At 43.8% G+C, this 11,058-nt stretch overlaps 1 long non-coding RNA gene across 1 annotated transcript; it reads left to right on the top strand.

Annotated features, from left to right (window-relative positions):
• Positions 1–2,753: 2,753 nt before the first annotated feature.
• Positions 2,754–7,452, top strand: LOC147423381 (uncharacterized). The gene is made up of 3 exons (XR_015186615.1): positions 2,754–2,873; positions 6,580–6,733; positions 6,812–7,452. It is a non-coding gene; the product is annotated as an uncharacterized LOC147423381 (long non-coding RNA).
• Positions 7,453–11,058: the final 3,606 nt, after the last annotated feature.

Below are 11,058 nucleotides of genomic sequence, written 5' to 3'. Positions count from 1 at the left end.
CAAACCAATGCATCAAGCTCAACACTATAATATAGACTATCATTCTATCACATCACTTCACCTATATGGTACTCACACAACAAACGATAATCCCAAAAAAAGCCACTTTAATCATATCTGTCTATACGGTTTGGGATATTTAACCATATACTCTCACATAAGTTTATGGTCATCTAATAGTTGAAATCTACTCACCAAAAAAAACCTTAAAACATATAAAAACAGCTCGGTTAACTCACGGCGTCATATGGTACCCCCCTACAAGTGTAGGTAAAACCGATTATAGAACGATTAATAACTCGCATTCCCGAGGTGATAACGGAGACCTAAATTCATTATCATCAAGTTTCATCAAGCTTTTCAATTGGTTAAGTGGGTTTGCCTATCCGGTGAATGTATGTAGTGGTTCTCCAAGGAGCCTGGAGTCAAAAAAATTGGTTGTGCAGTGGGCAGTAAACTGTTTTTTGACCATATCTCTTAGCTCATGCATGTTTTTCATATGACACCAAAGAGAGAAATGGTTCTAAATGATGTTTTTAATCTCTGTATAAAGGGTTCGGGATGATTCATAGAGGTTTCTGATTTATGACCAAAACAGTGTTCCTACTGCCTCTATGACGTGAAACAAAAAGCACTTTTTATGCACTCACGTAACCATAAACGCATCATGTGCATAAATGAGCATGTTAAACATGATGAAATAATCATGGGACAACTTCGTACGTACTCGGTTGATCCATACATGCACTTGTATGCAAAAAGAAAATCATCGAGAGGGTGACTACACAGAAAAACGACACACACACACACACACACACACACACACACACACACAAAAATCACTGAGAGGGTGACTACACAGAAAAACGACACACACACACACACACACACACACACACACACACACACACACACAGAGAGAGAGAGAGAGAGAGAGAGAGAGAGAGAGAGAGAGAGATGATGGCTATGGAGTTTAGAGCTTCTCACCGTGCTTCAGAGTCGATTAGGGGTTGTCAAAAAGCTTCTTGCTTTGCCACAAGAGAGCGGTGATGAGAGCTACGTAGAGGTATCCGCCACGAAAGCTTCCGGAGAGCGCATACACCGTGAAACGAGAGAGAAGATAATAAGCAAGTAGAGAAAGAGTATCCTTCTTCTTCTTCTTCTTTTTCTCCTCGAGAGAGAGAAGAGCTTATGGAGATGGTGATGAAGAGCTTGCACCACTCCGTACAGTAGATACGTATAGCCTTGCGGTAGTAGACACAACAGACAACACTAAAAACTGAGGCTTGCAGGTGAATTTATAGGCTCTACAGCTGGCTGGAGTGAGTCCCAAGCAGAAAACTAGCACTAGTTTTAGAGCCAGGAATAGCTACAAGCTTTTGTTGACTTTGCTAAAAACATGCCTTTGCTTTTGGTGGTCAACTCTCCCACTTACCATTCAATTTTTACAGCAAAATTGGTCAATTGAACAGTATCTGGCCAACTAATGGAAACCGTAGCTAGACTATGCCACACCGTAATGTCCCGACATAATTATGACTTTCTCCTACTGCCCGGTGTATTTACGATATCGCTTTTTATAAAAATATTTATCGTAAAAATCCCTTCTGGTCCCGTTTTTGCTCCGGATGATCATTTTAAGATCCAACGGAGACTAAAATTAATATTTTTGTGTTTAGGTCATTATAAAAAGCATATTTGCTTTTTAAAAACGTTGAAAAGCACGAAAAGCTAAAATTAGCAATACGCTAGCCTATAAAGATTTCTCTTGTTTTTCTCTAGCTCTTCTAAACAAAACTTAATACACGAGAGAGGAGAGTCCTCACTTGTGTAGGTCTTTAGATCTAAACTTCTTTAGTTTTACAATACATAAGATTGCACGTTTAAGCTTGATTCAGATGGGCTGGTGGAAGAGAGAGGGGCAAGTGCGAGGGTCCCTGCTGGTGTACGCACATTGGGCAACAAAAAGGTATTCCATTTTCGGACCCACCCAAAGTCGGGCGACACCCCCCCCCCCCCCCCCCCCGGAAGACAAAAATGCCACTATCTTTATCAGTGCAAAACACGGGCAATATAGATTGAGCTCAAAACACAGTCCCTGCAACCAATGGCAAAACCAACAGGCTACTGCTCGTGAGATGCTGTGCTTTCGCGCCATTTTGAACTTCAAGTACTACCTCCGCCCTGTATGAACAAGGCACATGGAGACAGCAAAAGCATTTGCATTTCCGCCGGCTGGCCCCGTTTGAACCCAGCCTTAGATAGTACTTTTCCTGTCGCACGAGCTTTTGGGCAAAAAGTACATAGGAGAAAAGAAAGTAAGGTAGAGGAGCTAGGTAGGTGGGTCAACCTCGTCTATAAACGTCACGGGTGAAAGTCGAGGGATATACGGTGGATATTGAATCCACCGTTGATCCCCATCTCTGCAGGGCAAAAAGATAGGGTCCCCACCATTGCATCGCAACTCGACCTCACCACCTCCCGCTCCACACTCGCACTCCCTATCCAACCCACCTGTCACACCTGCTTGAAATGATAGTAAGCGCAGTACTATAAAAGCCTGCACACCCCCCCCCCCCCCCCCCCTCTTGCTGCATCGATACAACGGCCCAAACCCCGCCCCGCCGATAAAGCGCGTCGTAGACCACATGACTTCGACCCCATATATGACAAGGGTGGGCCAAAGTGTGGAATATACTCTACACACACAGAGAGAGCGCGCGAGAGAAAAGCAGAACAGTAATAAAACCTGTCAAAAACGCGCATAAGAAAAATCACGACTTGGACGTAAGCTAATAAGCAGAGGGGAGTCGCCTCACAAGACTTGGAGTCAAGCAGAGGACTACAGCTGGTGGTTCTGCACTACTATGCAGGTATGTCGTCTCGCTCCTTCCCCTTTCTCTTGATCACACACAAAACAGCATGTAGGTAATGCAAAGTACTATGCAGGTATGTCGTCTTCCTCCTTCCCCCTCTCTCTTGATCACACACAAACAGCATGTAGGTATATCGTCTCCCTCCTATCCCTCTCTCTTGATCACACACAAACAGCATGTAGGTAATGCAAGTGCACGGAAAGATGGAAACACGGAGACTAAAACAGAGTACGCAGAGATGAAGTTGTGTGCAAAACAATGCATCTTTCTGGTGGTAGATACCTCGAACCCAAATCCAACCATGGTGGTGGCCTCACGTACATAGGCTGGCAAAATCTTTTGCATAACAATTCCCAACAAGCCACGGATCCACCATCCTCCTGGTTTCCCGCAATTCTCGGAACCTACAGTTGACTCTTCCACAAAGAGAGACCTCTTCGACAACTCTAATGTCTCCAGCTCAATCTAAATCTGCTCTTGAAATGTCCACAGAACTTGGATCTCCTACTATGCAGGACTCCTCCATGTCTGGTGTATTCAACCCCTTGGTCTCTGAGGATTTTCCAACTACACCACCACATAAAACTCGTTCACTCTCTGAGCTTTATGCAGACACTCAGCCTCATGCTTATTTTGCACTGATTCAGTAATTTGACCAGGCTTTTATCGCTTCCTTACCCTCTACAAGTGTTGCACCAACGTCTGAAACCCTCCAGCATTCTCTTGAGACAAGTGCAGTGGATTCAACTCATGATAACCCCCAATCATGTCAGCTCTTTGCGTATCTCACAGCTATCCATGCTTGTCAACCTCTTCTTGAACCACTAGACGAGATACATTCAGTAAATGAGGCTCTTCAAGGGCCTGATGCTGATTACTGGAAAGAAGCAATGGACTCAGAGACCAACTCTTTAATGCAAAATCAAACGTGGACTTTGGCAGATCTGCCCCCAACTAGAAGACCTGTTACTTGCAAGTTGCTACTCTGCAAAAAGTACAATCCCGATGGCTCTGTCAACCGCTGCAAAGCCCGATGAGTGGCTCGAGGCTTCTGTCAGACTCAAGATCTCGACTAGAGCAAGATATTTTCGTGGGTCTTGTGTATGACTTTACTTCAGACTCTGCTTGCAATTGCTTTAGACTACAACTTTTATTTGCATCAAATGGATGTCAAAATAACGTTTCTACAGAGAAACTTGGAGGAGGTGATATTCATGCAGCAACCACCGTACTATGAATCCAAGGAGTACCCTTCTAAATTTTGCCAATTAATAAAGGCTATTTATGGCTTAAAGTAGTCCCCATGTTAGTGGTACCAAAAATTTAATCACTTTATGATGACTCATGGTTATGTTCGCTTTGTATCTTGATGCCAATGCCTATCTTCGTGTTGGCAAGGATTATTATCTCCTGGTTGCTATTTATGTAGATGACATCATCCTTGGAAGCGGCTCCCTCAAAGCCATACAAGCGGCAAAACAAGAATTCTTAGCTGCCTTCTCCATGCATGATAGACATGTGTGATTTGAAGTACATTTTGGGTATACAGGTCCAATATGATCGCAGTGCGGGGACCCCGTGGCATTGATACACCTCTTGCCACTTCTCTTCGGCTGATTCAATGGCTCTGTAGTTGTTGAAGAGGAAGCATCAATGAAAGATATACCATACAACCATGCCGTAGGTGGAGTCCGTTACCTTGTTGCTGGCACTTGAGCTGATATATGTCAGCCTACAAACTACCTATCACGCTTCATGCAACATCCAGCCATGTTCTGTTGGCGGAAAGTTAAGACTTCCATGATCAACCATTCAAGGGATCTTATCTTGGTGTATTCAAAGACAACAAGCATCAACCCTCCCCTACTTGGATGGTCGGATGGCGATTGGGGGGCGACATTGACACCAAGCAATCAACCTCTGGTTATGGCGGTGCAATCTCTTGGCAAAACAAATTACAGAAGTTAGTAGCACAATCATCCATAGAAGCAGAGTATGTTGCCTTATTTGCAACAACTAAAGAAAGAATCTGGATTCGACGATTCCTAGAAGAGACGGGGCTTTGCATGCATTATACCATCACCTTACATTGCGACAACAAGTCTATGACTAAGCAAACACAAACAGAGTGAAAGAACAAGACACATTGATTTCAAGAAGTATTTCATTTGAGATCTAGTTGAAAAGAAGACAATAGGTTCATGTTGAGGTAAACTTCCAGTCCCAAGTAACGATGTAAAAGCCCCAACTTTGAAAGGGTTTTGTGGAGAGGATGGTACCCTCCAGAGAATTAGGTGGTGGTTCATGTGCGAGTAGTGCTTCCTCAAAGAATTCAACACTTCGACTGTAGAAAAAGACACACCATTGTGGATCCCAGAGGCTATATGCCTTAATGTCATGTTGTTCGCCATAGCCCGTGAAGAGGCATTCAAGGGCTTTATTATCAAGCTTCTACCTCTTTTCCTCAGGTATGAAGGCATAGGCGGGGGCTTTGTCCGAACGAGCACTCATAGGGAGTGTGCTGTACTAGCAAAGGTGCGATTCTGTAGGTAGCATGCTTCTTCCCAAAAATGTTTACCCAAGCCAGCTACAAGGAGCATAGCCCGGGCAGCTTCCACAAGGGTGTGACTTTTTCTTTCTGCAACCCCATTTTGTTGCGGTGTATAGACAGTTGTGAATTGTTGCACTATACTGAGCTCTCCACAATACGAAGAAAAAGCTTTGGAGATGTACTCTTCCCATTATTAGACCGACCTGAGAACATTGATTTTGTTATCAGATTGGTTGTGGACAAGTGGACTGTAGATTTTGATATATGGGAGTACTTCTGTCTTCTGCTTCAGAAAAAAAACATGTGTATGGGGAGTAGTCATCAATGAAGGTCAGGAAGTATTTGGACCCAGTGATGGATGTTGTTCCTTAGGACCACACAAATCCAAACGTATCACTTGGAGGGCTAGAGGCTCGAGATTGAGAATAGTGGAACCTTTTATGTTGTGCTTTACCCAAAAGACTCTCTGAAAGGGAGACAACAGCTTGACACAACAATTCCTCTTGCAATATGCGCCCATACAAGTGAGTAACGGAAAGATTGTCTGTTGCTGACCGGGTAGAGATAAACGAGCACCAAGAATCAGGCAAGGCTGCTAGCAACAAGGTCCCTTGTTGATTTGCATCAAGGGTAGATCCTGAGATAATTAAATTATCTTTTAGGAGTCTCTAGGCTTGGAGGAAAGTCTTGGCACTATCCGCTTCATTCATGGTGAAGTTGATTAACCTCTTCAACAGAGTAACTTGAGTTACCCAATCTGTGGGCTTGTAGGTCTGCTCAAGAAAGCTCCAAATGGAGTGTGCGGAATCAGATTCCCTTACCAATAAGGCCTGTGTATCCTGCAAATGGAAGAGGAGTTTCGTTTGAGCAAGCAAATCATTCGCAATCCATGCTGCTTCAGTTGGATTGCCTGAGGCAGGTCGCGGGCTAGCGCCATTCACGACCTTCCATTGGGCGAGAAGTTGCATCCTTCGTACCCATTTTGTGTAGTCGCGTGTGAGTTTGTCCACTTTGTAGGAGAGAATCCTTGCAGTCTGGGCATTACATCTTCTTAAAGTCCTAAGTTATTTACAGTTACAAATGTTTATTTTTATCAACCTCTGAACACAACACATTGCAGATTATAATCTCATAGCTCTTTTGTTTTTAAAGGAGAAGTGGAGAAGCTGAAATGGATAGCTCCTTTCAAACTAAAAGACTGAAACATTATGAAGTTCAAGGAAAGGAGGAGCTAGAGAGGATGATTGGACCCACACCAATGCCTCCACCAAAACCTGGCTCGATTATTTATCATAAGCGAATAAAGGTAAGGCAGACATTGAAGCCCTTCATTCCCTTGCAGAAATATAAATTAAACTTCAGGTTGTTCATTGTTGTCTAATAGGCAAGAAATCTGATGGTGAGGAACATGGTCTTTTTCCACAATCAATGGATCAAAAATGCATAGAAATTGTGGATTTCACCGACAAAAAACAAAAGGAGATACAAGATAGAGCACCACAAGTTGATGTAGCACGAAAGAAAACGGATGATATAGCAAATGCAGCTCAGTAAGATGCTTTGATGGCTCCAAAAGGGGACATTCTAAATAGACAGATATATGGTTTTCAAGGAGGAGAAAAAGGGCATGCTAACTTATGGAGTTAGTTCTTCAGTTGTATGTCTGATGTACGCATGGTAATAAGGGCGTTTGAGGAATCTGTCCATTATCAAGATTTGTTATTGAAAGTGGATGTGCTAAAGTTTACGATGATAGAGGAGGGTTTCAAATTAAAGTTGCATGTTTCATGCATTTACTCGGGGATTGGAAAGGAACCCAAACCAAACAAGACATCGTCTTTTACTTTTGTGGTGCGAGCCAAAGAGATGTATAAATTGTCTCAATTTCTTGGCATGAAACGATTATTGTCGGATGCTTCTTACCAAGAGAATGTGTCTCAAATCTCAACAAGTCAAGGCTCAATCCAAGCTACCTCTTCAAAGAAGTTGGGATCTGTTGGATCCAACTGGACTTATGTTACAGGGTGTAAAGGGTGTGGTCTAAGTATTTTAGCTCTAGAGTTGGCCATACGATTACGTAGAAATTCTGAGCCTATGTTGTTTATTCGGGCTGGCAGTCATGATGCATTCTTAAGCTTGGCATAAAGTGTCGCAATGACCGTAGTTGGTATGCAAGATGTAGCAATGTTGGAATTTATCAAGAAATCATGTTTCGATGCAAATGGAAAGCTTATGAAGGACCTCCATGCCTTGAAAACTATGCTACTTACTTATGTGAGTATGGTATGTTCTTTCGGTACATGCAAAGTAATATGCATTGTGGACAACAGACATGTTTTGGACGAAGAAAAGAAAAATCCATTCTCTCAGTTGTTGATGCTTCTCAAGACAGATCCCATGTGGAATAGGTTGTGCCAGACCATTCTGTTTGGACTCAGATCTATCTACTTAGAGGCCTTGGCCATGAAGTGCCACATTGTGGAGACTAAATTAGAGCTTGAAAGCGTTCAAAGTCTTTTGTTCAAGAGAAAAATTGAGTTGCAAGATGACGAATTGTACGAGCTACAAATAGCAATTGGCTTTCTTGCAAAAGATATTATATGTATTTTATGGAGCTTTGGCTTGGAGAGTTTGAGAAAAGCATGCACGCCTTTAAGCAAATGAAGTGTAGAGTGCTTGGTAGTGCTATCCCTTTGGCATTATCGAAGTTGCCAGAAATAAAAGCAACCCTGATTCGCCGAGGAGTACTACTTATGAGAGCTGGATTGTGGCATGTGGTGGAAAGCTTCCATTTGGCATTCTATGGCATTACATGTATATCATGAGGACATGTCACGTGACACATCCAACCCTATGTGTCCGTGGAAAAGCTACAGCATGATCAGGGTTCAGTCAGTCCAGTCAGTCTAGATTAGAAGTGATCTGGCACTGTTGTGAGTCTATTCGTAGACCGTGCATGCCCAGTCACTTAGTGTAGATGCATATTCTCTGGTTGCACACAGCATGATCATCAGAATTCCCATCAGAATCCATTAGAATCAGTTAAGGGAAATTTCCAGTGCATTTAGCCTATTTTCCCTATTTTTGACATTTTTCACTTATTATTTTTAAGTGACTTCCCAACAAAAGTAGGTAGGGCAATTTTGCTAAGTTTGTATATAAGCAAACCCAAGTTAGCACTAAATGGCAGAAGAGGCAGCAGGAGCTCCCCGCTCAACAGGCACCTTCTCAGCAAGAACCATTAATGACACCATAGCCTTGGCGTTTCCTCTCCCATCAGCTAGCGTTTTTGGTCTCCATCCTCATCTCCCTCAAGCCTTGGCGATTTCAGCCTTACAGTCCTCGCCAGCAGTCCTAGACCCCTAGCGTTTTCAGTTTTCCTTCATCGCCACAGTACCAGATAGGCCAACGTTTTTACTGACGCTACAGGCAGCCCCAGCGTTTTCCATTTTCAGCCCTTGTTGCAGCAGATGGAGCAGCGTTTTCAGCCATTAGGAAAGCATCAGATTCAGCCCTAAACACTTGTAGAAGATCGTCATTTTCAGCCATAAAAAACGCAGCCAAAACAGCAGTTTTCAGCCACCCAAAACAGTCCCAGATTTGCAGCCATATCGTTTTTATGGACAGCAGATAGAAGGCCGCAGATTTCAGCCCTAGAGTCGTCGTCGTCATCCCCGTCGTTGTCACCGGCATAGTCCCAAGTTGCATCAGTCCATTGCATCGTCATTGTACCACTTTGTGCAATCATAAGTAGACCACTCTCGTCGACGAGAGTGGGGCCTTCGGAGGAGGGTTTTACAACGTCTCTGGTGTCGTATCTCTCTTCTCTCTCTATCTCAGTCTCATACACTTGCACGCACAGTGTTCATTCACTTTGTTTGTGATCATAGCATTCTCTCATTAAGAACGGAAGGCTCTACCTTCCATAAGAACAAAAGGAACCTTGAGTACAGTTCGGAGTACTCATCTTGAGCAAAGCGCAAACAATCATTCCGCTGCACCTAATATTGGTATCAGAGCTTTGGCAATGTTCTGTATCACTCAAGGAAAGAACCACAAGAATCACAAGAATTTTTTTTGCTTGTTGCGGTCGCACGAACCCAAGTTCGCTTGGCCGTGTTGATTCCTAATCGTGTTTTTTTGAAGAGTGACAGGAATCCCAAGAAAGAAGGGCTTGTTCAGCCTCCCCTTGTGTATCTTTTCACTCATTCAGAGCGGACCGTGCACTTAGTGGCCGGCTAATCGACGTGAGGTGGAAAAAAGAAACCTTGGTGTGAGCGCAAGGCCGCCAAGGGGTGCGCCCGCAGAAAGGAGTAGAACTCGGGTGAAGAGAAGATCCTTCTCAAACACGGTTTGCAAGCGAAAGAAAACCTCAAGAACCTCAAGAACTTCAAGATCCTCAAGAACCCAAGAACCCAAGAACCCAAGACTCTCAAGAACCCAAGTTCCTAGTGAACTTAAGAACCAAAGATCATAGTGCATGGTCGTCGCCCGAAACGGATTGGATACTTCGCATACAGGTGATGAGCATGAGAGAGGCGGTGAAGATTTTTCCCCACCAGGAGATTTTTTCGACCCTCCCCCTTCGCCATCTATGCCACGAGTTGTACTAACTCCTATGGAGATGATGGTCAAGTCAATGATGGACTTGATGCTGGCACAACAAGAACGAAATGAAAGAAATGCAATACAACAACAAGAAGCGAATCGAGTTGCGTTGGCACAACAAGAAACCAATCGCCTTGCTTTCGAACGCGAGCGCGATGAAAGAAATGAACGAAAAGCAGAAAGGGAGACCGAGCGTGCAGCTCAAAGAGAGCTACGCACTCAAGAATTGCTTCGACAAGTGCTAGTCTCGAAGACCGAACCACCCAAAGATCGTGGGAGTTCCTCAAGTCGTGCAAGCCACGATGCGGATTCCAACCATCCAGTCATAGAGAAGTTGACTTTCAGTAAGTATGACGGTAAGATGGATGCTACGGTTATTCATTCTTGGTTGCATCAATTTAATGCTTATTTTGCGACAACTAAGAAGACAGGAAATCGCAAGGTTTTGACGGCAGCTATGTACCTTGCCGGTGATGCCATCAATTGGTACCCCGCATGGCAAGAGGCACAACTAGCCGCGCACCTAGAGGAAGCCGACGAAATCACGCCCCTTTCCTTCAATTGGACTGATTTCCAAGACAAGCTCAAGGCGCGGTTTATGCCACCTCAGTACCTCGCACGATTGAAGGACAATTGGCGCGCTCTCAAGCAAAATGGTATGCCAGTTATGTCTTTTTCTAATCATGTTTTGCAGCTAGGTACCCAATTACGCAAGTCGGATGATAAAAGCAAAGAGGCATTTCTTTTTGGATTGGACGAGTATATCAAGTACAATGTCGAGGTGCTCGATCCACTCGATCTCAACAAGGCGGTAGCGATTGCTCTCGCATAGGAGATGAAGCACAACAAGGGAAAGCCTAAGGAGAACAAGACTTCCACAAGTACCTCGCAGACTTCTCAGAACCCTCAGAACGGTAAGAATGGTAACTCTTCTAACCACTCTTTTAACAGTCTCTCAGAAAAAAATTCTTCCAATGAATCTAAGGGTAAGGCTAACACAATTACTAAACCTAAGCTTACTCC

Source organism: Adiantum capillus-veneris, chromosome 26 (genome assembly GCF_014529385.1).
Source record: "Adiantum capillus-veneris isolate H3 chromosome 26, ASM1452938v2, whole genome shotgun sequence".
Taxonomy (NCBI): domain Eukaryota; kingdom Viridiplantae; phylum Streptophyta; class Polypodiopsida; order Polypodiales; family Pteridaceae; genus Adiantum; species Adiantum capillus-veneris.
The sequence above is the reverse complement of the archived record's forward strand: the minus strand, read 5'-3'. Positions and strand labels throughout refer to the sequence as shown.